This window comes from Natrix helvetica, assembly GCF_964273705.1.
Source record: "Natrix helvetica genome assembly, chromosome: 4".
NCBI lineage: Eukaryota > Metazoa > Chordata > Lepidosauria > Squamata > Natricidae > Natrix > Natrix helvetica.
In genome coordinates, this window is record NC_138550.1 from 158549928 (window position 1) to 158571513 (window position 21586).

Here is a 21586-nt window from a genome sequence, read left to right on the forward strand (position 1 = left end):
ACGTGTATGTGTGTGCATACACACACACATACCCAGATTAGTTTGGAATATTGAAAAAGCAAGCTGTATGTGTGAAGGAACGACCCCAGGCCGGCTAAAGCCGTTATCCGAGGGGTAGAGGAGCAGCTCCGTTAAGACACGGGTGTTGGGGGGGGGGAGAAATAAAGTTGGGTCATCTCCGGCACTTGTGCCTCGCGCTCTTCCCCCTTTCTCCTCCTCCTCGCTTCCGCCCCCTCAATTTCCACCGCGTCTTGGGAAAGATGCGAGGGGGACTCGGGGCTGCAAACTGCACGTCCCCCATCGGAGCCGCGCAAGTTTCCCTTGCAAGACCGCCGTCGCCGTCGTTGCAAGGCTGCGAGGCAGGATCAGCTGCTGGGGGGGGGGGGGCGTGACGTCACAGCGCTCCAGCCAGCACAACGTTCCATTGAGGCGAGCGCGTGCTCCGGCGAGCACATGGGAAACAAGCAGCCAGCCGAGCCTTCCTCGCTCGCCGCAGAAGTGCGGCCTGGTGGCGGCCCTTTATCCTCCCAGGGGTTGCTTTATTTTTATTTTTTTAATTCTAATTCTTCTCCTTCATGGCCGTGGACGCTTCTTGATTATTTTTTTTTGGAAACGGGAAAAAAAACAACAAAAAAACAAACGAGCCCCGATCGAGGCGGCGAAGAACTTTTGCAAAGGCTTCCCCCAAACTGGGGAAAGGGGGAACTTGGACGGGCCTGGGGAAGGAAGGAAGGGAAGGATGCGTGGGTAAGTCCGCGAGATCGGAGTGGAGGGGGGTGGGTAGAACAGATGAAGAAGGCGCGTGGGGTGGGATGGGGGAGGAGAGGGAGGTGGGGGTGGGGTGGGGGAGGCGGCGATCGTCCCTTTCCCACTTGCTCCCTTTGCCTTTGTCTCCAACGCCTTTCCTTCGCGAGTCCTCGGAGCCTCGGGAGTTGGCTCGAAGTTTACAGGTGCCCTTCCATCAGCCATCGCCTCGCGTGGGGGTTTTGCGGGGTGGGTGGAGGGAGGAGCGGACGGTGATCCCCTGGCGGCGGTCCACCCGCCGATCCACGCGCGCTGCTGCTGCTGTTAGGGGTGGACGTGGGTCGGTCTCTTTGCATAGGCAGCCCCCATCGGCCTGCAGAGCTTCACCCCCCCCCCCCAATAATCAGATCCGTTTTTAAGAGGGTCCCGGAGAAATACAGCCCACCCCCCTCCCTTACAATGGAGGGAGAGGGGATGGAAAGAGGGTCGTCGGATCTCCTGGCCCATTCCAACTCTTTGGCTTCTCCCCTTCCCCCAAAACCCATCCCACCCCCCAAAACTGGCCTTATTTTTCCCCATCTCCCAGCCCCCCCAAATGAGGGATCCCCCTCCTCCCAAAAAACCCCCTTCGTTGACGCCTTGGCATCGTGGCACGCTTGGATTTTCTTTTGAGGCTTGCTCGTCCTCGCCGTCTGGGAAGGCAAGGTTCGCGTCGAATCCGGGGGTCGGGTTCGCCCAGGGTTTCGCCGCCGCTGGTGCCAAAGGGCAGGCTTGGATGAGCCCGAGAATCCTGGCTTGGATCGTGGCTTGCCGTTGTCTGCTGGGAGGTGGCCGGTTTTCCCCCCTCGACGTCTCCCCCACTCTAGTTCTCTGAACCCGAATTGGGGTCTCTCTCTCTCCCTCCCTCTCTCTTCCTCTCGCCTCCCTCTCTCCCCCCCTCTCTCCCTCTCTCCTGTGGGGGATCCGACCATCCTTAAATCAAGAAAAGGCACTTTTCTTCCCCCTGGATCGCTGTAAGGTGATCCCCCCTCCCTTCTGCCTCTTGCAACTGATTATATTTCTCTAAACCCCCTGCCCAAAATGTTTCCCTCTGCAAAAGTCAACATTGCCTCCCCTTCCCCTTTTTCAAGCCCTGCTACATTTCCCTGCAACAAACCCCTTTGGGATGGCCAAGTCAAGGTGTTTTTTGGGGGGGAAAGGTGCAAGGTTTAGTAGTCCCATCCTAAAGAACCAAAGCAGGCCCCTGGATAGGGTGGGCCAAAATGTTTGTGCAGAAGTGCATGTCCCTGGAAGATCCAACCTTCCCACCGAGGGAGAATATTTTTGCTTTGGTTGCAAAAGAGTAGTAAATGCACATCAAGAGTAGTAAATGGGTTGGTTGTCCCATCCTAAAGAAGGACAGCAGGGTCGTGGATAGAGTGGGCAGAAACGTTTGTGCAGAAGTGCATGTCCGTGGTGTGCAGAAGTGCATGTCCGTGGAAGATCCAACCCTCCTCCCACTGAGGAGGAATATTTGTGCTTTGGTTGCAAAGAGTAGTAAGTACACATGGAAAAAGAACAGGCATTGTTAAAATCAAAATAAAATTGCGTCCTGAATATGATAGCACCAGGCTCAAATTGACAAGTTGAGACATGTTTGCATTGGCCCTTATTTCTGACTTGCACTGTGTCATTCTGAAACTCCAGTGACACCAACATTTCCTTTTATTGTGTTTCAGATAATCCCGTCTTGAAATGTGCATCTTCTGGGGCGGATTATTTGGTGGAAAACAATTTAATTTATGATGCAGTTGATAAACTGCCACTTACTTTGGAGCAGTTGCTTCCCCTCCCAACAAATATGAAATAAATACGATACGGTTTCTAACTGGATATTTGTTCATAAGAATGAAGAATCATAAGTCATATCAATATTACAGTTAATTCCCATTGAAGTGTATAAAACCAATTGCATTACCATTATTTTGATGCAGGGATATTTTTTTTTTGTTAGAAGTCATTAATGCTAATTATGCTGAGTTTTTGGTCCTCCTTGTTTTTAACAGGCCTGCAGAAGGTTTAAATAAATCGTCCCAACGGAGGTTAACATTTTCCACGGCCTTATTTGTGGAGTTCTTCAAATAGCTTATTTCATGCAGAGTTGCACGATTTGTATTTTTATAGGAGAGTTGCTTATACATTCATAATCTGTAATATTGCCCTGTGGGGGGTATATGTGATTTCTGAAGCAATATTTTAAAACTACTCCTAGCTTGCACTAAAAATAAATGATCATAGCCAGGAGATGACTATTCTTTGATAGCCCTAATATAAAATGCAATATTATTTGTCTTTTAAAAAACTGTAGCCTGTAACCAAAGTGGCAAGGGACATGGTAGCTATTTCTGGCTGCAATATTTCACAAAATGTAGTCTTCCTGTTCTGTTTGTTATTTTATTTCATTGTCTAACCAGGACTTCTTTTCCTGGAGCTCAGAATACTGCACTGCTTTCATATATGGCCTCCTTTTGAATTATAAATTATTTTTTTTAAGGCTGGCTTTCTTGTAAAGGTGATGCCTTTAGACATGTTAAGAGACTTGGAGTTTCCAAAGTTCCTAGCTCGTTTGGTTAAGGGGGATTCTGGGAATCGTAGTCTCAATTTCCCTGTATCTGATCAGATTGGAGAAAGGGATTCAAAATATCGCAGTAAAATAGGAATTTGAAGCTAGGCCTGTTTGCATCTTTCTTCGGAAAGGCTGATTTTGTGGAAGAAACCCTTTTGTAACCAACTTTCCTTTTAATTGGAAAAAGCCGTTTCCCCCAGGATTGTGCATATGTGCCTTTTTTGTCCCAGAGTTTTTTTAACCGGGAAAGATGCACGTTATTTGTGTAGAAAAAAAGGACTCCTTTGGAGAGCGCGTCCTCTTTTCACATTCTCACTTAAAACGATTGTATCCTTTTAATGCAAAGCAGGATGTCCATGTGTCAGAAAGATTTTCATGGCTTGTGTAAAATATAGAAATAGATCAGGCTCAGGGCTGGTTTTTTTTTTTTTTTTAGATTTAATCTGACACCCCTGTGTTGCCAGTTTTGGTCTGCTAAAGCTTTTCTCTCTACTGTTGTTAAGATTTGAAAGACAGATCTCCGTTTGACCTCCCTTCCTCTTCCAGCAGGAGAAGCTCAGGAAAGGATTATATACTTGTTTACCAAAGTCTTGTCCGACCCGTTGCAACCCCATGGGCAATGTTCCTCCAGACCTTCCTGTCCTCTACCATCCTCCCGAGTCCATTTAAGCTTGTGCCTACTGCTTCGGTGACTCCATCCAGCCACCTCGTTCTCTGTTTTTCTCCTTTTGCCCTCAGTCTTTCCCACCATTAGGCTCTTCTCCAGTGAGTCCTTCCTTCTCATTAGGTGGCCAAAGTACTTGAGTTTCATCTTCATGATCTGGCCTTCTAAAGAGCAGTCAGGGTTGATCTCCTCTAGGACTGACTGGTTGGATCGCCTTGCAGGAGTCTTCTCCAGCACCATAGTTCAAAGGCCTCAATTCTTTGGCGCTCAGCCTTCCTTATGGTCCAACTTTTTTTGTTAAGTTTGTTTTAATTATGAACTACGGGCAGTCCTCGGTTTACGACCATAATTGGGGAACAAAAATTCCATTGCTAAGTAAGGCAGTTGTTAAGTGATCTGTGCTCAATTTTATGATCTTTCGTTTTTGCAATGTTTGTTCAGTGAATCATAATAACGAGTGGATTATTGCAATGATTCTTAAGTGAATCACATGGTGGTTAAGGGAACCTAGTTTCCCACATTGACCTGTTGGAAGTTGGCTGGGAAGGTCGCAAATGGTGATCACATGTCTCTTGAAAGATGCTGCAACCTTCCTAAAATGCATGTACGTTGGCAAGTTCCCGAATTTTAATCACATGGCCTTCAACGGTTTTTAAGTGCGAAGATTGGTTGTAAGTCACTTTTCAGTGCCATTGTAACTTCAAACAGTCGTTAAACAAATGGGTGTAAGTAGAGGACTATCCAGGGTGGATAAAAATCAATGATTTAATTTTTTAAAAATCAGATTGTTTTGATTTTTATCAGATTGTTTTGATTTTTATCAAATTCATTTTAATAAAATTCTTTTGGAGTAAAATTCTGTCTAAAGATAGCTTCGATTTAAGATACATTAAGAATTTAGTCTATTCAGCATGAAATGGAGCTCAGTTATGTAGCACTGGGCTCTATATTCTGCAATATTTACATTTTTGGTAAACTCATTCAAGGAATCGAAATTCTGCAAGCTGAGATAATATGCACTCTAAATAGGAAACCTTCATTTTGTTTGCAAATTATAATATTAAAGATTCTAACTACCAGCAAGAGTGAGTCCTTGCATTTAAAGAGCGCCTGTCATTTCAGATCCATCATGGATCTGTTAGTGGGCATCCACTCATGGATCTGTTAGTGGGCAGATCCATCATGGATCTGTTAGTGGGCATCCACTCACCTGCTGCCCCCCACATCCCTCACCTGGTTGGGTCACTGCTGCATCACCAGCCATCCCACTAAAGTGACTGGGACTGTCGGTGATTCAACAGCGGGTCAGAGGAGGAGATGTATGTTGGCAAATTCCCGAATTCCCGGGACAGAGATGATAGTTTCTCTTTAAAAATTATGATTTAAGTCAAGTTGATTTAAATCAAGCCTTTTTACTAATTATTTAAATCATAATTTAAATTGTGATTTAAATCAAATCCACCCTGGGACTATCTAATTCAGTGTTTCTGTCTGGGGAATTCTGGGAGTTGAAGTCCGGACATCTTCGAGTTGCCAAAGTTGAGAAACACTGATCTAATTAGATGTCATGGAAGAAAGCAATGAAAACATATCCTCCAAGAGGACTAAATTCTATTACAGGTAGTCCTCGATTTACCATCAAAATTGAGCACAACATTTCTGTTGCTAAATGGAATAGTTGCTTGATGAATTTTGCCCCATTTTACAACCTTCCTTGCCGAAGTTGTTAAGTGATTCACTGCAGTGGTTAAGTTAGTAACATGGTTGTTAAATGAATCTGGCTTCCCCATTGATTTTGCTTGTCAGAAAGTCGCAAAAGGGGATCACATGACCCCTGGAACAATTGCAATTGTCATAAACAGGAACCAGTTAACGTGCATCCAAATTTTAATTAGGTGACCATGGTCGTAAATGAGAAAAATTGTCACTTTTTTCAGTGCCATTGGAACTTTGAACAGTCACTAAATGAACTGTTGTAAGTCAGGGACTATGTGCACTTTTTTAGGATTCAATTAAGGTGGCTAATAACCAAGGCTAGTTGAAATTTGGGGGGCTGCAGATCAACTGTTGCTTATTTATTTCAGAAACAAAATGTATAAACTGCGTTTGACCACGAAAACCACAAAAGTAATTTGTACAAAGACAGTTCCACAGAAATAAGTGGGTAATTTTTAATATATATTTGCCACATTTTTCTGACAAAAAGACAACACCGGAGTATAAGACGCACTAAGATTTCGAAGATGAAAACAAGAAAAAAATAGTTTTTGCCCTTCTTGGCCCCCAGGAGCAACCTTCTACACATCCTGTTTTTGAGAAAAACACGACTGTTTTTATGAAAAGCGGGACCATTTTTGGCCTCGAAACCCCCCCATGCACCTCCATTTTTGCCTTCCCCAGCCCCCAGGAGCCCTCTGCAGGCCTCTCAAACCTTCTGCGCACCCTGTTTTTACGAAAAACAGGCCAGTTTTTGGCGAAAATGGGACACGTTGGGGTGGGATTTGGGGAAGCCAAAAATGGCCGCATTCGGTGTATAAGACTCACCGACATTTCCACCCTCTTTTAGGGGGGGAGTGCGTCTTATACTCCCAAAAGTATGGCATATATTTATATTTATTTTAAGAAGTTACACAACTTATACACAAGGACATGGAGATTGTTGATTTCCTTCTTTTAAAATCAAAATCTTATTACTCATTTTTTGATTTTCAGAAAGGGCTCCTTGAAAAGGACGTGTAAGGGTAGATTCAATAGAATGGTGCTAATGAAACTTACTGTAAACCACGGAGAGATTTCGGTAGCTGTATGCAAAGTCATAAGTAAATAAACACGTAGGGCAATAAAGATAAGGTGATGTAAAAGGGAGTGCCGGAAACTATCATCACTTTTTCTTAACCTGGGTGGCAAGGAAGAGCCCAAGACACTTCTCAGGTGATATTCCTGGTGCCATCACTGAGCCAGCGAAGTATCTGGACACTCGGATACTAGCGATTTTCTGTTCTTGGATCACCATTGTTGAGGAGAGCTTGTTTTGTCCTGTTTATAAGAATGCCTCTAGTTGACTTGCCGTATTTTTCAGAGTATAAGACGCACCAAGGTTTTGAAGAGGCAAATTAAAAAAAAAGTTTTTGCACTCTGCAGACCTCCCAAAAATGGGCCCGTTTCCCCCCCCCCCCAAAAAAAGGGCATGAATAGCCTTTAGGAGGCTTGTCGAGTGCTCCTGGGGGGTAGGGGTGGGGCAAAACCAAGCAAAAAACGGCCCATTTTGTGTCAAAAAAGGCCATGCATACCCTTTAGGAGGCTTATAGAGTATTCCGGGTGGGGGGCAAAATTGAGCAAAATATGACCCGTTTTTTGCTCATTTCTGCCCTCTTGAGTCCCCAGGAGCACTCGGAAAGCCTCCTAAAGGCTATGCGCAGCCATTTTGGTGAAGGGGCGGGTTTTGGGAGGCAAAAATGTTGTATTCAGTGTATAAGATGCACCCAGATTTTCAGCCTCTTTTTTTGAGGGAAAGGTGTGTCTTATACTCCAAAAAATACTGTAGTTTCTGCTCTTTATAAATGAATGTTCTTTACAAAATTGGTCAAGTTTAAAGTATGTTGGGGTTCTAAATGATCCATTGTTGATTGAGTCATCAAGTTGGTGTTGACTCTTACAACAACTCTTAGTGTAATGATTTCCTCCATAATGGTCTGTCTCTAGCCGGTCTTCCAATGACATATCCATCGTTGATAAGCAAGTCCATCTACCTTGTTGCTGGTTGTCTTTTCATCTTTCCTGCCATTTTGCCCAGCATTAGAAGCTTCTCTAGAGAAGCTGGGTCTTTGGGTAACATGTTGAAAGTAAAATAATTTGAGAGTTGTCATTTGTGCCTCAAGTGAGAGCTCTGTTGATTTGTACCATGAACCTTTGGTTTGGTTTTTTTGGTTGTCCATGTTTTTTTCCAGACGTCTTCTCCACACCAAAACTCACGATCTTCAATATTCTTACCATCTTGCTTCTTTAAAATCCAACCTTATTTTCCATAGAATGCCACATGGAATACCATTGTCTGCAGTTTTCTGAACCTTTTAGATCTAGATATATCATGAGCAGCATGCGTGTATGACCGGGAGGCCCGGCCCCATGCGCAGCGTGCCGGTAGCTATGGGGAGAAGAACCTACCACTGACGTACTGTCTTAACTTATGGCCACGATGAGCCAGCTCCATTCTTTAGGTATTCCTTACTAAATGTAGGTTCAAGCAGAATAGAGCTGGAAGGGAACCCCTGCTAACACCCATAATGCAATGTGCGACCCCCAGCGCATGACCAGCGTTCCTCTGCATTTTTGCATGTTTTTTTCACCCTCCCCAGGCTCCAGAGGCTTTATAGGAACCTAGAGAGGGCGAAAATAGCTCCCCCCCCCCAGGCCTACCAGAGGCTTCAGGAGCTTCCCTGAAGCCTCCGGAGTGCAAAAAACCAGCCGTATGGGCAAACTGGAAGTACAAGAATGTACTTCCGCCCTCTCCAGGTTCCTATAAAGGCTCCTGAAGGCTCAGGATGGCTAAAACCGGCCCTACGAGCAAACCGGAAGTCACTTCTGGTTTGCTCATAGGGCTGTTTTATGCGCTCCGGGGGCTTCAGGGAAGGAGGGCTGTTTCTGCCCTCCCCAGGCTCCTATAAAGCCTCTGGAGCCTGGGGAAGGCGGAAAATGGCCTCAACCAGCTGACAGGGCAACGCCTTGCGTGCCCTGACAAATGGCTCTGCGTGCCACATAGGTTCGCCATCCCGGCCCTACAACTTCTGAAGGCAAGCTGTTCCACTGGTTAATTATCCTCACTGTTAGGAAGTTTCTCCTTAATTCCAGGTTGGCAGATGAGAGGAACAAATGAGGTTTTCTTTATGGCTTTTATCGTTTTATCTATATATATATAAATTTAAAGAGAAATAGAAATGGGAAATTGGGAAAAGAGGGGAAAAAAAAGAAGAGGAAAGAAAATGTAAGGTACAAAGAAAAAAAAGTCGTAGACCTTCGAGGCTCTTTAGCATAGTACAAGATTAAAAACACTTCAGCCTCAACTTTTTGCTTTTACACGTTAGTAGTATATAACTACCCATTTCTATAACAACAAATCTATTGGATCGACAAAACCAAAACCAAAGTTTCATTTTCTTTTCATCACAAGCACGAAGTGCCGATGTAGCTGCTTGAGGGTTTTTGCTCTTTGGCTGATAGGAGGGCTGTTTCCCATCTTATTTCTCTCTCCACGCCTTTGCAATCACAGATCGTTCCTCGACTTGTGACCACAATTGAGCCCCGAACTTTTGCAGCTAAGCAAGGCAGTGACGTGAGTTTTGCCCCATTTTGCAACTTTTTTTTTTTTTTTGCTCAGTTGTTAAATGAATCACTGCAATTGTTAAGTGAATCCTGTGGTCATTAATCAAATTTGCCTTCCCCTGTTGACGGCGCTGGTTGGAAGCCGACTTGGGAAGGCTGCAGATGGTGGTCACATGACCCTGGGACGTGGCAACCGTCATAAATACAAGCCAGTTCCCAAGAGCCCAACTTCTAATCACGTGACCATGGGGATGTTGCAATAGGTGTGAAAAACAGACATAAGTCACTTTTTACAGTGCTATTGTAACTTTGAATGGTCACTAAACAAACTGTTGTAAGGCAAGGACTACCTGCATAAGTGTTGATATAAGAGTGTTAGCAGCACTAGGGGGTTGGACTAGAAGACCTCCAAGGTTCCTTCCAACTCTGTTATTCTGTTTGTGGGTCATAAGCTGCTCCTGTAAGGTATCCAGAGGTGATACTGTTCCTAGACACCTGTCCACATAGCTGGGCTTAGACTTCCTGTTTCATAGCTTTCTGTGTCTTGCTAAATTAAAGGTTGCCTGGAATTTTGGAAGATATTTTCCAGTTTGCTTGTCCTTTACTTTGTCAGATAACATTTTGATCTTAACTTAACTCAGAAGTCTTTATGAGCTTATTGTGCAATAGATCTTGATTCTCCTGGTTCTTTATTCTCTTGTCTTATCCTGTTTCCTACCGCAGGGGTGAGCATCAAAATGGCATGAGAGCAAGTGAATTCTAAATATATATTGCTTTCTTGTTGTCACAAGAATTATCTAGGAAGTATTTGCAAATATATATATATATATATAAGGCAACTATCACTCACTCATCACAAAATCTCCAGAACCATAAAGCCTACAAAGCTGAAATTTGGCACGTATGTTCCTCTTGGCTTCTAGGTGCTTGCTAAGAAAGGATTTTTTTGAAATGACCATCAGATCATTAATATTTCTTGTACATTAATTAATTAATACATTAACACGCTCTGATGCGAAAGAGTTCTACTCCCCCTCCCACCTGAAAAGAACTCTGTTCCAACTACCAGTTGCCTTATATTAACACGCTCTGATGCTAAGGAGTTAGATATTCTACTCCCCCTCCCCACCTGAAAAGAAGTCTGTTCCAATTGCAAGTTGCCTCACATTCCGTTACCTCAGTTCAAAGTGGCAGACGTTCCACTCCTTCACTCAGGAGTGGTCTGGGGCTCTTTACAGTACTAAACGTCAGTACCTCACCAAAATATCTATGCCTTCCACCTTCCACTCGAGGTGGGAACGATATTCCCTTATGTGTTTGAATCACCGATCACTACTAAGCCAACGGATTGTGAACCGAATTTCTCCTGCATAGTTTTATCGTGAAGCACGGGTATCCCATCTAGTGATCTATAAATACAAGTTGCTCTTGATTGTGCCCAGAAGGCATGTATTCCTGGGGAATTCTGGGAGTTGAAGTCCACAAATCTTAAAATTGTCAAGGTGGGTTACTGATGCATTAAACCATCAATGACTTACAAGGGGTGAATAATGACCTCGATTAGACCTGGAGCTAGAGTAGATAATATTCTAAATTTCATTGATTGGCCAATGGTATTAAGCCATTTCTCTAGCTGCTAGCAAAAGGCATAGGGCAGTGATGGCTAACCTTTTTGTTGTTGGGTGCCAAAATGAGAGCATGCACGCACGATAGCGTGCGTGCCAGCACCCATAATGCAAAGTCACACACACACACACAGATGCATGTCTGCACAAAGCCTCTGGAGCCTGGGGAGGGCAAAAAACAGGCCCAACGGGCCTACTGGAAGTTTGTTGGAAATATTGTGTACTTGACACTTTCATGAGATTATATGGTTGACACGGACATCTTGTTGTACGTGAAGAACAAATGTTCAGAGTACAGGTCATGAGAATTGCAGGTAGCTGAGAGGATTCTTCTGTTTATGCAATTTGTAGTAATGATATAATTGTCATAATTGCACACCAAATTTTCCTAGGTTGGAGGGCCTCAGAGCTTTTTGCTATTTTACCTGATGATTTTATAGCCTTGGAAACAGAGTTTGAGGGTTCTTGAATGATCCAAAAACATTTTGCATTTGGGCTTTAATAATTTACACCCCTAATTTTATTATGAAATATTTAAAAATACAGACACTTGCAGTGCTCTTAAAGATGAATGAATATATTAAAATTAATTAAAATTTAAATTTTTTTAAAAAAAGGAAAAGGAGAGAAAAAGGCATTGAAATTATATTTTGGCACGCTAACTCAGTTGCTCCTTTGTCAAAAAAACAAATCATGATTTTGACAGACCGCTTATACAGATGACCCATTGCTGCCTTATGGAATAATAATTCTTTTATCAACACTTATCCTGAAAATCCTCCCAAATAACTCTGTGGTATGAGTGGGAACATAACTTCTACATAAAATTTATGTTTGGGATTTTGAATCCCGTTATTTCATTAGAAAGAAATGAATCCTTTCACTGTTAAGGTCAACTTTGCTAATATTTTCCTTTACTCTCAAGTGCAATATCCAGAAAAAATGGGATGTAAATTGTAAGGCAAATGAGGACATATGGGTGAGTAGTCCTCCACTTATGACTGCTCACTTAGTGACTTTTTGGAATTGGAATAGTGGAATTTCCTTTATTGGCCAAAAGTGATTGGACACACAAGGAATTTGTCTCCAGTGCATAAACTCTTGGTATACATACAAACAACAAAGTAGTAAATCACAAATCATAAGAGACAATCATAAATCATAAGTTACAAACAAGTGATAAATCATATACCAATAGGAGAAGATAGTAGGAAAGATAGAAAGGATAATAGCAATACAGCCCTACTGCATGGAATAGAATTGAATAGAATCCTTCATTGGTCAAGGGTGCTTGGACACACAAGGAATTTGTCTTTGGTGCATAAGCAACATAGCTTTGATTGGTAGCTGTCTAAATCTGTGTTTCTCAACTTTGGCAACTTTTTTTTAAAATTAGTTTTTTTAATTTTTAAATATACATCAATATCAGTACATGAACAGTGTGGTGCCTGGGTATAATTTATTTTGATACAAAGATCAATAATGCTAATCATAATAATTGTTATATTAATCAAACTTATATAATTCTAGTATTAATATACATGGTTATTTTTTAATGTAGTTATTCAATATTTCAATATTTCATTTTAATACCAATAATGTTGTAAGCATGCCTGATAATACCATCTTTTCTCCTCTAATCTTTTCCATCAAATAATTACTCATTCTATTAAATAAAAAGAGAAAAAAAATCTGCTAATATTTCCCCTATTTCTTATTTCTATCTCTATTCTAACTTCTAATCAGCTCACTATTGCTAGTCATAATATTAATACACATGTTCATATAAGGCATAGCCCTTCATTATTTAAATTGTTCAAAGTCCCAATATGGTGGGATTTAAAAACTTTTCCTACAGGTTTAGTTTAGTTTACTTTACTTTATTGTCATTGTACCTTGTACAATGAAATTAAATGCGATCTTCAATGACAGTTCAGGTTGTGGTTGTTAAGGAATCGTGTGCAGTCATTAAGCACAACATCAGGTGGTGGCTGTTCTCATTGACTTGACTTATTGGAAGCTGGCAGTGAAGATCGGAAGTGGTGATGATGTGACTGTGGGAAGCTGTGACCATTGTAACTGTGTGCCGGTTGCCAAGTGCCCCAATTACAATCCTGTGACTGTGGGGACACTGCGACATCCACAACTTCAAGGACCGGCCATAAGTCTTCTTGTTGAGGACTGTTGTAACTTCGAATGGTTGCTGAACAAGAAGTCACGAAGGGAAGGCTACCTGTACAATCAAAAGCCCTTCCCTGTCTTTCAGGGTTGACAAAGCATAATGATACCCCTGACGACAACAATCGGACCACCCATGAGAGAGACAACCCGCGGTGTCAGCGCTGGTGAGCTGAGCTGTGTTTTAGCACAGCTGAGGCGCGACAATCTGCTCTGCCGCGCAAATCAGCTGAACTAAAAAACAAGGGGATATAGGACGGAACAACAGGGGCGGGAGGGTAGGGCCAACCAGAGGCGGTATTTGCCGGTTCTCCACACTACTCAAAATCTCCGCTACTGGTTCACCCGAACCTGGCTGAATACCACCTCTGCCAATACGCCATTCAAGGACCAGTCTTCCCATTATTTAAACATACCTTATAATAACCTTTTTCAACCTCCAATCAGCACTGAATTCTGGGAGTTGAAGTCCATATTTCAAAGTTGACAAGGTTGGGAGACACTGTGGTTGAAATTCTTCAAGAAGCAGGGTGGCATAAAACACAACCAAACAAATAAAGCAGAAACCGGAGTTTGAAATAGGAGTTTATTGAGCAGAATAACAAGGAACAAACGGGGCTTCTTATTGGGAGAAAAAAGCATTTTTTAAAAACAAAATTAAGTGTACTTATTTTCCCTTCTATTTAAAATATTAACGGGGGGGGGGGGGTGACCTTGTATTTGGCAGCATCTTTGATCGATGCCTGAAGGGAGACATACTTTAAAAATATAATTGTGTCAGGGTGACATGCAGTTTATTTAAATATTTGGCTTTGGTTGTGGAAAATCCTATTTCACAAGGAAACATCGAAGGAAAACTCTTTCCTGTGTGTTTTTTTTTTCCACATAAAAGCATACATTTGTCTGTTAATTTCCTTTCGATTGTCTTTTTGGTGGTTTTTGTTTGTCTCCTGATAGTTGTTCTGATGGGGTGTCTGATGAAGACATCTGCCAACATTTTCTCTTCATTCATGGAAGGGCCTCATATTTGATTAGTGAAATTGAATGAATGGATGCTGCATTCACAAAACTAGTGTCTCTTGGAACAAATTCCTGGAATACTGTCAAGTCATTCTGTGCAACCAAAAAACTCTGTTTTAGAGTCCCACGGCGGTAAAAAATATAACAGCCTTCTCCCACGTGGAGGTGCAATTCCCACCCTTCTCAGGGAATATTATAATTTTCATGCCAAATAGCAAGGATGATGGAAACTAGTCTGAAATGTTCAAGAAGCTTGCAATATATCTGGGTTTTCCTCTGCCTTTCCAAAGATAGGAAAAGTGCTGGGGTAATTTGGTCTAAAGGTAAAGGTTCCCCTCGCACATATGTGTTAATAGTTCCCAACTCTAGGGGGCAGTGCATCTCCGTTTCAAAGCTGAAGAGCCAGTGCTGTCCGAAGACGTCTCCGTGGTCATGTGGCCAGCATGACTAAACACTGAAGGCGCACAGAACGCTGCTACCTTCCCACCAAAGGTCCCTATTTTTCTACTTGTACTTTTTACGTGCTTTCGGATTGCTAGGTTGGCAGAAGCCGGGACAAGTAACGGGAGCTCACCCCGTTTTGCGACATGAGGGATTCGAACTGCTGAACTGCCGATCTTTCAATCAACAAACTCAGCGTCTTAGCTACTGAGCCACCGCGTCCCTAGGAATCTAGTCTACCACCTATTAATGCTTAACACAGCCCTCAATTGACAACAATTCGTTTAGTGACTGTTAGGCAACTGACTCATATTTATGACGGTTGCAATGTCTTGGGGTCACGTGATCACTTTTTATGATAAGCCAAGTTGATGGGGGAAGACAGATTCACTTTAACAACTATGTACTGACTTAACTGTAGTATATTCACTTAACACTTGTGGCAAGAAAGGACATAAAACGGGACCAAACTTGCTTAACAACTGTCTTGCTTAGCAACACATTTTGGGCTCTGTCAGTCGAAGACTGCCTGTATAAATAATTGGTGCAGTTCCATCTGGAATATGGTGTGGAGTTCTGGTGGTCCCACCTACAAAAATATATTGTGGAACCAGAGAAAGTTCAGAGGAGGTCAACTAGGATATTAAAGAGACTGTCTCTCCTTCCCTTTCAGGTAAGGTTGCAACATTTGAGGTTTTTTTTAGTCTAGAAGTGAGTCAGAGGAGACATTGATGTGAACAAAATTATGTCTGGTGTAAATAAAGGGAACAAGGAGAAGCTGTTTTTCTCTTGCCCAAAGAAATTGAATCTTGGAAGGAGCAGGATGGACAAAAGGGAACCTTTTATTTTGCACATTGAGGGCTTCAATTTGGAGTTCAGTGCCCCACGATGGCCTAGTTATCAGCTTGGCTGGCTTCAAAAATGGGTTGTACCACTTCATGGAAACCATGGGGGCCAATCGCTATTCGCCCTGATGGCATTGGGACTGCTTTGAAAGACAGCTGAGAGGAGGTTCATGGGTCCTCCACTGTGTTGGAAGGATAATCCAAGTGCGTGGGTGTAGACTTCTCTACCGCTTTGGAGACTGAGTCAATCAGATCCTTGGCCACGCCTCCTACTGAGCATGCCCAGTTTTTGACTCAGTCATCGACCAAAGGAGATGTGTGTGAGGGGTGCTGGTGCTAAGAAGACAGAGTATCAGATTACTTTACTCATTCATTTCTTTGATTTTATTTTGCCTTTATTACTGTTTATAAGTAATAATTATTGAGAGAGAGTGACTGGCCCAAAGTCACCCAGTCGGCTTTCATGCCTAAGGTGGGACTAGAACTCACCATCTCCTGATGATTGACCCAAAGTCACTCAGTTGGCTTCTATTCCTAAGGTGGGGCTACTATTCACAGTCTCCTAGTGATTGGCCTAAGTCACCCAGTCGACTTTCATGCCTAAGGTTAGATTAGAACTTACAGTCTTCTGTTGATCGGTCCACATTCACTTCACTGGCTTTCATACTTAGGGTGGGACTAGAACTCACAGTCTCCTGATGATTGGTACACAGTCACTTAACTGATTTTCTTACCTAGGGTGGGACTAGAACTCAAAGTCTCCTAGTGATTGGCCCAAGTCACCCAGTGGACGTTCATGCCTAAGGTGGGACTAGAACTCACAGTCTCCTGGTTTGTAGCCTGATTACTTAGCCAGTAGAGCAAACTGCCTCTTAGATGGGCCAAAGGTGTGATCCAGCAGGACACATTTTATTTTTTTGGGGGAAAAGCAAGAGATCCTTGGGTGGATTAATTTTACAGGTGAAATGAAGAAGAGGCAAATAAAAACACGGCAAAGCTGGAGCTGCAGTTTTAAGCCTCGTGTTGCCATTTGGTTGGCATTTCATTCATGTGTGTCAATAACACATTAGATCTGCATTTGGAAGATCTCAGCTCTTTCCACGGGCCAGATCAGTTAACATGTGTTGCCTTCCACGTGATCATCCCCGAGGTTTTGAAGCTTGAGACTCTGTCCCTTACGGCATCTGAGGTGAGAGATCCTTTAAATAGACTGGAGTGGAAGGTCCACCAATCTTCACAAAGATAGATAAGGTGCTACAGGTAACAAGTTGGGGAAAACATTAGCAATCAGAGGGCTGTGAAAATATCTACAGACCCCTCACATCCTGGACAAAAATTGTTTCAACTTCTACCCTCAAAATGACGCTATAGGGCACTGCACATCAGAACAACTAGACACAAGGACAGATTTTTCCACCTCATGACATCACTCTACTAAACAACTAATCCCTACAACACTCAAATTATTTACTAAGACTGTATTACTGTTATTCTTCTCATCCTTCCAAAGTACCTCTCTCTTCCCACTTATGACTATAACCATGTTGCTTGTATGTTTACAATTTATATTGTTTTATTTGTTTCCTAGTATGATTTGATTGCTTATTAGTAACCTATGACTATCACTAAGTGTTGTATCTTATGATTCTTGGTGAATTTTTATTTTATTTTTCTTTATGCACACGGAGAGCATATGCACTAAAGACAAATTCCTTGTGTGTCCAATCACACTTGGCTAATAAAGAATTCTATTCTATTCTATTCCATCTTCAAGGATCAGGAGGATTGTAGGAGGCATCTAATACTTAGGACACCCTCTCTATTCCTGGCCATACCGTGTTGAGATGGATAGCAAGCAAATGTGTTGGCTTGCTTCAGACTAATAGCGTTTTTCCAAGAAACTCGTGATTACGCGCCAAATGTGTTTCCATGTGGGGGAATTGGAGCCTGTTCCAAGCCCCATTCCATTAGCCACGGTTCTCTTCCAGAAATGTTTGGCTTGAAATGGGTTCCCCTTGCAATCTCAAACCGTGAATCTTTGGAGGAGGTCATTTCAGTTGAAGGCTGGAGAAATTGCATACCCCGTTATTTTATTCAATGGTGATTTTTTATTATTTTATTTTAAAATTATTAAAATTATTTTTTTTTCTTGCTTTGGCTAATGCACAGCCCCCTGAAAGAATTAACTTCTTGACAGTTTCAAAGGCCCCTGGACCACGAGAGAACGATGGGAATCTCAATTCTCCCTGAAGGGAGGGAGCGGGAAGATGAGAGAATGGGATATGACTTAGCGCAGTGACGGCTAACCTTTTTGTCGTTGCGTGCCCACACACATAATGCAATGCGCGCACGACACCTCCCCTTCCCCTGTGCCATATTTTGGGCCTAGCAGGCCTCCCTGTAGCCTCCTGGGACCAAAAATGGGGCGGAGGGGCGTGCTCCCCCCGTGCTCCCCCCATGCATGTGTGCGTGTGTCCCCTGCTCCCTCCATGCTCGCACATCTCCTGCATATGCCCTGCCCTAGCGCATGCGGCAGCAGAGACCCAAAAACCAGCTGGCTGATAGGTGCGCGCGCATGCGTGGTACAGCGAACCTGGGGCGGTGACTCGCGTGCCTGCAGAGAGGGCTCCCTGTGCCACCTGTGGCACGCATTCTATAAGTTTGCCACCACTGCCTTAACATAATCTTTCCAGAGTTTATATAATCTCTGGCATTAAAAAATGATCACAATTGCAAATATGCCTATTTTTTAAATGTCAGGATCCTGATCTTCCTCTTCCTGTCAGTAAAATGATTACCAGGCCAAACTGAAGGATATAGGTAGTCCTCAACTTAACAACAGTTCATTTAGTGACCATTCAAAGTTACACCACTGAAAAAAAGTGACTTAGGACTGTTTTTCAGAGTTGCAAGCTTTACAGCATTCCCATGATCATGTGATCAAGATTCATATGCTTGGCAACTGACTTGTACTTATTACTGTTGCTGTGTCCCAGGGTCATGTGATCCCCTTTTGCAATCTTCTGACAAGCAAAGTCACTGGGGAAGCCAGATTCACTTAACAACGGTTGTTACTAACTTAACAACTGCATTGTTCTCCATAGTGAGGGGAGGAGTATCCAGGATGGGTTGACCTTGTCCTCTCTTGATTGGACTGAGTCAGATAAGCTCTTTTAGCCACGCCTTGGTCACCATGCTCCACCCAGTTATCCACTCAGTCCACCAATGGACAGCTGTGTTCATCCTGAGATCCTGAAGAAACTTAAAGGAAAAAATTTAAATTGCTGCAAAAGCGATCAAAATTGCCTCCAGGCTGCCTGATCAATCACTAGAGGCTGAGGAAACCCCCAGCGGGGGTAGAAAGACCGTGCAGCAATCGCTAAGGCGGCACGCAGCCTAGGTCACAGAGTGAGACCCAGGACACTAAGTGAGGACTCACCAAAGACAGGCAAGCGAGCTCTGCAGAGGCCTCTGCAGCAAGGGCGACGGCCAAGGAGGCTCTAAGGGCGCCGGAGCGCTCCACCGCTCCCCTCGGGCTGGGAATTGATAGTTGGGATATTCAAAAAATGGAAGACATGTGTGAGATATCATCTGTTTCAACAAGACTCGTAGATACAGGTAATCCTTGACTTACCACCACAATTGAACCCAAAGTTTATGCCACTAAGTGAGAAATTTGTTAAGTGAGTTTTGCCCCATTTTGTGAAGGGAATCACTGCAGATATTAAGTTAGTGACACAGTTGTTAAGTGAATCTGGCTTCCATGACCAACTGTCATAAGTCCATGTCAGTTGCCAAGCCTCTGAAGTTTGATCATGTGACCATGAGGGTGCTGCAAGGATTGTAAGTGTGAAAAACAGCCACGAGTCATATTTTAAAGTTCCGTTGTAAGTTCAAAGGGTCACTAAATGAATGGTTGCAAGACAGGGGTTACCTGTATAATGGTGGCAACGGGTGGTTTGGCGTCAGTTTTATTTTAGCAGTGGAAATGATGACTGGAATATTCACTTCCTTGTCATTTTATTGGCCTGATTCCTCGCTGAGATGGCATAGGCGGGGGAGGGGGTGTCAAACTCGCGACATGTCATCACGTGAAGTATCGCAACTCCACCCCCCCCTTTGTTAAACTGGGGGTGGGCGTGGCCAGCACTTGACACATCTGGCCCATGGGCTGTGAGTTTGACACCGCTGGTGTAGGAGCTTCTGCTTGAGAAGGGGGTTGGGCTAGAAGACCTCCAACTTTGATATTCTACTCTATTCCATTCCATCCTATTCCTATTCTACCCTGTTTCTCCCAAAATAAGACCTCCCCGGATAATAAGCCCAATTGCGCTAAAACAAGTCCTCCCCTGAAAATAAGCCCTCCCCGAAAAATATTGCCACACAGCAGCAGCCATGAGGTGTCCATGCTTACTGTTTCCTGCGCCTCAAAAATATTAAGACCACCCTGAAGATAAGGCCAACTGCTTATTTTGGGGGTCAAAAGAAAACAAAACCCTGTCTTATTTTCGGGGAAACACAGCTATTCTATTCTATTCTATTCTCCTATCCTATCCTATCCTATCCTATCCTATCCTATCCTATCCTATCCCTCCATTTCTATTTATTGTTGTTGTTGGTGTACATTACTATAGGAATCCCCAACCTCTGAGCTGCAGATCACTAATGGACTATTTGGAATTGGGCCGTGCAAGTGACTGTCTGGAGTGCACATGTACATGCAGCTTAACTTGTGGAAGCGGTGGGCCGGCGGGCACCTGTATGTGTGCCTGGCCCACCGCTTGTGCAAGTCAAGCTGGGTGCCTGCGCACCAGCCTGCTACATGCGTGTGCCCCGTTCCGCCACCCAGTTCCCTTCTCCCTCCCTCAAGGTGGGATGCCAAATGGTAGAGGTTGGGGACTGCTGCTCTGATGAGTGTCAATGTCCCGAACAAGACGTTGGAGGAACTGGCCAGGGGCTAAAGAGGCAACCTCTTAAGCGGCTTAACGTCTCATCAGACAGCTCAGGTGAGCGCTGCGCGGCTAACAAGCAGGGTAAGCAGATGCGTAACAGATGGACGTCTTCTTCTGAGATTGTTGTGGCAGCGGCAGCCACCTGACAAGTGAAAAGATTAATTGCCTCTCCTTCTGATCAGGATGAATGTAGGCTGTTATCCTGTTAGTAGCCCTAATTCTTTTTACCCCATCCTAGCAGTTTCGGGAAGCTCGGTTAAGAAGCTAAATTTGATGGATGTCGTATTACTTCATGTTGTAGTTACTTGAAGAAAAATGGCATTGCAGGAGTGTCTGTTCTGCTGGTAGTTTCGGTGCCGCGTGTTATTTCTTTCAACTCAGAGTAGGCCTCTAGGCAGAGCCCATATACGCCGTGGGGCGGATTTAACTCTCAGGTCAGTTTTGGCTCTCCGCTATAGAAAAAGCTTTGTTTTCATACCATGCACGATGACTTCCTATCCCTTTTTGTTTTGCTTAATTAACCTCAGATTTTAGCAGTTCTATCTTGGTACTTTCTTTTTGCAGATTGTTGCTTTTAACAACCATTGCCACATTTTTTGTGTGTTTTGTATTCTTTATTCTGAATTACAATTGCCAGCAGTCTTGGGAATGTAATGGGATGATTCATTCTTCGTGCTAAGGCAGGGATGTCAAACTCAAGGCCCAGGGGCCGGATCTGTCCCACGGGGTGCTTAGATCTGGTCTGTGGAGCTGCCCGGGATACAGCAAAGGACCGGCCCGCAGTGCCTCTGCCACTGAAAATGGAGGCCATCGCAGCTGAAAATGAAGCTCGCGAGGGCTGCATGCGTCCCTCCCAGATTCCATTTTCACTAGCAGAGAGGGTTGCAGGAAGCCAACGCAGCCTGAATTGGAGCTCAGGAGCCCGTTTTCACTGGCAGAGTGCTCGGGCCACCACAGGTGCCCGATACCAAGTAAATATCGAGCTGGCCATACCCACCCTGGCCACGCCCACCCTAGCCCCCCAAGGTGAAACACAACCCTGATGCAGCTTTCAATGAAATTAAGTTTGACACCACTGTGCTAAGGGTATAGGGTGTTTTTTTCTTTTAATCCATGGTATATTAAATCATATTTGCATGCATTTGTTCAACACTAGCACATGGGTGTCAAACTGGTGGCCCGTGGGCCGGATG

General features: G+C 43.7%; 1 long non-coding RNA gene across 3 annotated transcripts in view; it reads left to right on the forward strand.

Annotated features, from left to right (window-relative positions):
- Window positions 1–254: 254 nt before the first annotated feature.
- LOC309390494 overlaps window positions 255–21586 on the forward strand; it is a 183700-nt gene continuing 162368 nt past the window's right edge. Inside the window, exon 1 of one of the 3 annotated variants that reach the window (XR_014175140.1) lies at window positions 255–747. This is a non-coding gene — a long non-coding RNA (uncharacterized lncRNA). The remainder of the gene's footprint in view (window positions 748–21586) is intronic. The other 2 variants (XR_014175141.1, XR_014175142.1) reach the window with 2 other exon arrangements.